This window comes from Oryx dammah, unplaced genomic scaffold (assembly GCF_014754425.2).
Source record: "Oryx dammah isolate SB20612 unplaced genomic scaffold, SCBI_Odam_1.1 HiC_scaffold_10, whole genome shotgun sequence".
Classification (NCBI taxonomy): domain Eukaryota; kingdom Metazoa; phylum Chordata; class Mammalia; order Artiodactyla; family Bovidae; genus Oryx; species Oryx dammah.
Genome location: NW_024070194.1, coordinates 26,107,823 through 26,114,013, shown reverse-complemented (window position 1 = coordinate 26,114,013; position 6,191 = coordinate 26,107,823).

The following is a 6,191-nucleotide window of genomic DNA, read 5'->3' as shown; positions in this document are numbered from 1 at the left end:
AAGAAGGGAATGGCTACCTACTCCAGTGTTCTTGTCTGGGAAATCCCAGGGACAGAGGAGTCTGTCGGACTACAATCCACGGGTAACAGAGTTGAATGCAACTGAGTGATTGACACTTTCACTTTTTTCACTATATCATTACCCAGTTAGCCAAAAGTTTATTTTCATTCAAAAGCCTGTGAACAGGTTTAAAGCAACAATTGATTCTATTCATAACTTTCTAAATATTCTAAATAATCCATAATATTCTAAAACTTAGAAGCAACCAGGATGCCCTTCAGTAGGTGGGTGAATAAGTCAATCATGGTGCAGCCAGACAGTGGAATATTATTCAACATTAAAAAGAAGTTATTTTAATTAAAATTTAATTTTAATGACAAAAGACTGGAGCTATCAAATCATAAAAAAATGAAGACACATAAATGAATATTTTTAATCAAAAGAAGCCGATCTGAAAAGGCTATATAGTTGGACTGTATGATCCCAACTATATAACATTCTAGAAAAAGCAAAGTTATGAAAACAGTAAGAAGATATGTGGTTTCCAGGGGGTGAGGGGGAAGAAGGGATGAATACAGGGGGCACAGAAGATTCTGAGCGGAATAAAACTGTCCGGCATAGTACTGTAGCACTGGGTACGTGTCATTATGCATGCATGTGTGCTCATGTTCAACTCTCTGTGATCCCATGGACTGTAGCCCACCAGGCTCCCCTGTCCGTGGAATTTTTCAGGCAAGAACCCACTGGATGGGTTGCCATTTCCTTCCCTACCCAGGGATAGAACATGCATCTCTTACAGCTCCTGCATTTCAGGTGGATTCTTTACCATTGAGCCACCAGGGAAGCCCATTTATAAACCTAAACCACTCTTTTAAAATTGTCTATTAATTTTTAAAATTAAAAATCAAAGCAATTAAGTTTTTAAAGACATATGTGAAAAGACATTTATTGTCACTGGCCAAGAAGTATGAGGCATAGATCATCATGCCATGTCTGCTATCAGTTAAAACAAAAACAACCAACAAATAAATGCTTATAATAACTGGAGGGGAAAACGAAGGAGGACTATACCATTACTCAAAAGAGAACCAGCATGCTCACCACCACTCAATAGCCATAAGGCCATTCCTACCCATGGGGTCAGCGGAAGCCTGTGAGGAGCCATGACACGGCATCCTATTTTCCAGGAAGACATCCATGACAACCGAGTGGGGAGCCAGGATGACGACCCCATGAAGCAGTAATGAGGAGCTCAGCCTTGGGGTCAACAGAAATCAGGTGGGCAATCTGCACTTCTCTCCGTTTTCTCCCCCTGCTGAGCAGCATCAAAGGAAGCCAGTAAAAACAAAAGGTTTAGTCCATCCAGACTCTCATAATGGAGTACCCAAGTGACTAAGTTTTGATCAAAATCACTTTCCATATCAGGAAGATGTCAAACTGAGTAAAGAAAGATAATTCATGAACGCCAATACCAAGATGCAAGAGGTGTTGGGATTATCTGACAAAGACTTTAGAGGGCCCATCGTGAAAAAATATCTCCATGAATACTTACAAAATAGGATTGAAACAAATAAAAACAGTCTCAGGAAGGAAATCAAAAGTAAAGGAACAACCAAATGGACATTTTAGAACTGAAAAATACTATAACCCCAAATTTTAAAATTCAGTGGGTGCGCTCAACAGCACAACAGAAGGGAGGGGGAAAAAAGAAGCCATGAACTTGAAGATAGAACAATAGAGGTTTCCCAGTCTGAGCAACAGAGAGAAAATAGGCTGGAAAAATAAAAAATGAGCAGAGCCTCAGGGACTTGTGAGATTAACAAAAGCTGTAACATTCATATCATCTGAGTTCTGGAAGGAGACGAGAAAGGGGACTGGGATAAAAACAATACTCATCGAAATACGGCTGAAAACTTCAGTTTGACAAAAGACATATAAACCCATGGAATCAGGACACTAGTGAATCTCAAACAGGATAAACCAAAGAAATCCTCACCAAAACACATCACAGTCAAACTTCTGAACTCTTAAGACAAAGAAAAATTTCCTCAAAGCCGAAAAAGAGAAATGACAACTTTCCTATGGGGAAAAACAAATCCTAATGCCAGCAGGCTTCCTGTCTGAAACTTGAGGTCAGAAGGAAGTAGCACAACATTTTTCAAGGGCCTAAAGAAAAGAGCTGTCAACCACAAATTCTATATCCAGCAAAAAGACCCTTCTAGAAGGAAGGGGAAATGAAGGCGTTCTCAAATAAAACACAGAGAATTTATCATCAGCACGAATGGCTAAAGGAAGTTCTCTACATAGAAAGGAAATAATAAAGGAAGGGGGAGTTACCTGGTGATACAGTGGTAAGGACTCCACACTCTCATGGCCAAGTTCAATACCTGGTCAGGGAACAAAGATCCCACAAGGCATGTGGTATGGCAAAAAAATTTTCAAATAAAATAGCATAAAATAAGAAGTCATCATAAATTAATGGTGTGATCCATTCTTGTAAAAATAACATTCCTACTACTAAAAGAAGGACACTTGGAACTTGAAGCAGAAAGAAACTTGGAGAGAGAAAAAATATAGACAAATTCAATATTTCCTTTTGAATTTTCCAAATGATGTTTGAAACAGAAAACACTAATGTATTTAGAAGAAATATTTAAGACAATTATAAGTGGGAGAAGGTAGAGGAGGTAGTTTCTACGTTTCACTTCAGCTGGTAAAGCAGTGACACCGATAGACTACAATGAGTCATGAATCTATAATGCAATACTAACAGCAACCACATAATCAATACGAGGCTATCCGACAGAGCCTGCCTGAACCACAGGCCACAGATGCCATCTCTCTGCAACCATACATAGAGCCTTGGGCTGGAAAGGATGTGGCTGCAGCCTTCCTGACAGTAAGACTGGGTACCCATCCAGGCAAAGCACAACTGTCTGTGGCTGGGGGTCCATCCAGACTGGCCAGTCCCTCTGCAAGCCCAACTTCCCTCCACACAGCCCTGAGCTCTGACTGCCTCTGACCCCACTAGTGTCCATACTCCCAATGCACACCCACGTCTCTTGTCATTGCCTGCTTCCGACTCACACTCCAGAGGGTTACCTATTGTGTGCTCAGCAATTCCAGACCAGCTCCAGTTGGGCTAAACTAGCCAACCTCTCTGCTGTTGGGTGACTAAGTCACAACTTCTTCAATGAAGTCTGAACTCCATCCAAAATCCGCCCTTTCGTGGACAATCTCTCGCAATCCTAGGGACTATAAACAATGTTCTTAAGTCTTGTGCGTACGTGTGTGCTAAGTCACTTCAGCTGTGTCTGACTCTTTGCAACCCTATAGACTGTAGCCCTCCAGGCTCTTCTGTCCATGGGAATCACCAGGAAAGAATACTGGTGTGGGTTGCCATGCCCTCCTCCAGGGGATCTTCCTGACCCAGGGATCAAACTCGCATCTCTCATGTCTCCTGCACTGACAAGGCAGGTTCTTCACCACTAACACCACCTGGGAAGCCCTCTTCTATCTTATAGTTACTCTTTTATTTTAGTTAATCATCGTTATCCTAAACTTCCCCAGTGTAACCAACTATGTGATGTCTATCTCCTGATTAGATGCACATACTGCAGAATCAGTACTGGAAGGGGCCCCAAGAGACAGATCCCTAAAGATGGGATCATGCCCTTGAACTTAAGTGTGAGGTTAGATCCTTGCCTATGAGAAACGGGATGCTTGCAACCCATGACAAGCAGTGCCATCACAGTTAATCAAGCTATTACCCGTGGTTGCTCATGATAAACTGCCAATGGGGGCACGTGCCTTGGGAATACCAGCCACACATCAGTGATGATGACAATCAGGAATGTGGTATGAGATGAATTTTTCTGACTGCCATTGAGCACTTAGAAAACTATAAAGCCAGGTCTATTAACTCCCACCTCAAGTCATGATCTGAGAATCAGACAGCTTCCACAACAGCCCTGAAAGAATTTATTTCAGGGCTGACATGACAGAAGATCAAACATAAAATTTAATGGTGCAAGTTGTGCATTTAAATGGCAGCTGGATTCACAGTCTCACTAAGGGTCTAGGGTGAAAATTAGGTCAGTAATCAGGTAAGAATGAGATCCTGAAACTTGGAATAAGGCCATCTGATTGGACCTGGAGAAATTGACAGCATTGACTCCAAGTCACTCTGAACCTCTCTGACCAGTAGCAGTAGCTTTTCCTCCAAGGTCCAAGAAGACCAATCTTCCTCAGCTTGAAAACCCCATGGTATGCTCCCTTGGGGCATTAATAGATGCCTTGAACGGGGATGCTCTCTCTTCTCAGAGCCCACCACAGCTCCCCACCCTTTTGTCAGTAACTAGAGCTGCATGTCGGCATGATTCAGGCAACAGGTACAGGTTATGTTATTGTTGTTTATTGTTATTTTATTGTTTTTATTGTATATTTTTGTTGTTGTAAATCTTGTCCAACTCTCTGTGACCCCATAGACTGCAGCACACTGAACTTCCCTGTCCTTCACTATCTCCCAGAGTTTGCTCAGACTCATGTCCATTGACTCCATAATGCCCCTGAGCTTTACCCAGGAGGAAATAGCTTATATACCAAAATAGCTGTAGATCCTTGATAACACACATCAGCAGAAACCTGGGAATCCATGTTTGGGAGTAGGTCCTAAGAGTGTTATAACAGAAGGGATAGAAAGACCATCAGTGATTGGGCCACATTCATTGATGAGGGGCTTATTAGAAGTTCTCAACTTAATGTATTCTTTGAGTGGCTGGATGTGGTTTTGCAGCTTCCTTGGTTGGTTAACAGAAACCTAGACCCAATGGTGACCTAGATTTCATAAGACTGAGATGCCAGAACTCCTCTGGTCTGATATGGAGGCAGGAATTCAGCGGCTCAGGTAACTAGGAAGGTTGGCCTGGATGTACCGTGTGCCACGTTCAGACCTACCCACCCACTCCCCAACCACAATTTTCTAGAAGACCCAAAGGCCTTCTCCTCTCTAGGGCATTGCACTCATATCCCTGAAAACCTCTGCGGTTGCTCTCTTTTGAGGTCAGGTATGTCTAGGGGGTGTCAGCCTTGAGATGGGCTCCCCAATTTCCCTGGGGATCCCAGGAGAGCAGAGGCCAAGCGGGAGCACTTAACTGTCCATGAGAAAGTGGGCGCATCCAGCACAGGGCCATGGGGAGGGGCCAGGAGTCAGAGTTCCTTGGGTCCTAGAGATCTTCCGTGGTAGCTGATTGACCAGGGTGCCACTAGGGGTAAAATAGGAGGTCAGTCCCTAGGATATGGCTTGATCTGGATAACAAGAAACTCTATGCATGGCTGTGTGGTCACTAGTAACCTGACTTGGCCCTTCATCCACTCTTCAGACCTTAGTCAGTTCACAGAGCCAGAGGCCTCTGATTGAAGGGAAGCCTAAGTGCCCTTCAAAAAGAACCCTGTACTATTGCTCTATAGTCAAAGCTATGGTTTTTCCAGTAGTCATGTACAGATGTGAGAGTCAGACCATAAAGAAAGCTGAGCACCGAAAAATGGATGCCTTCGACTTGTGGTGCTGGAGAAGACTCTTGAGAGTCCCTTGGACTGCAAGAAGATCAAACCAGTCAATCCTAAAGGAAGTCAACCCTGAATATGCTGAAGCTGAAGCTCCCATACTTTGGACACCTGATGCGAAGATCCAACTCATTGGAAAAGACCCTGATGTTGGGAAAGGTTCAAAGTAAAAGTAGAAGAGGGTGCCAGAGGATGAGATAGTTAGATAGCATGACCAACTCAGTGGACATGAATTTGAGCAAACTCTGATAGTGAAGGACCCAGAAGCCTAATGTGCTGCAGTGCATGGGGTTGCAAAGAGTCAGACACAACTTTGCAACTGAACAACAACAGGAGAATTTCCAAACACTTGGAAACTAAAGCGCAAACTACTAAATAAACCACAAGTCAAAAAGGAGGTGTCAAGGGAAGTCCAAAACACAGCGAATGAATGAAACTGGAAATATAACATCTCAGAATTTATGGGACACAGCTAAGGCTGTGCTGAGAGGCCATTTATAGTATTAAATGCTTATTCAAGACAAGACAGAATCTCAAATCAATAACCGAGCTCCTACACCAATAACCAAGTAAAGGAAACCCAAAATAAGCAGAACGAAGGAAATAATAAAGAAAAGGAAACAAAA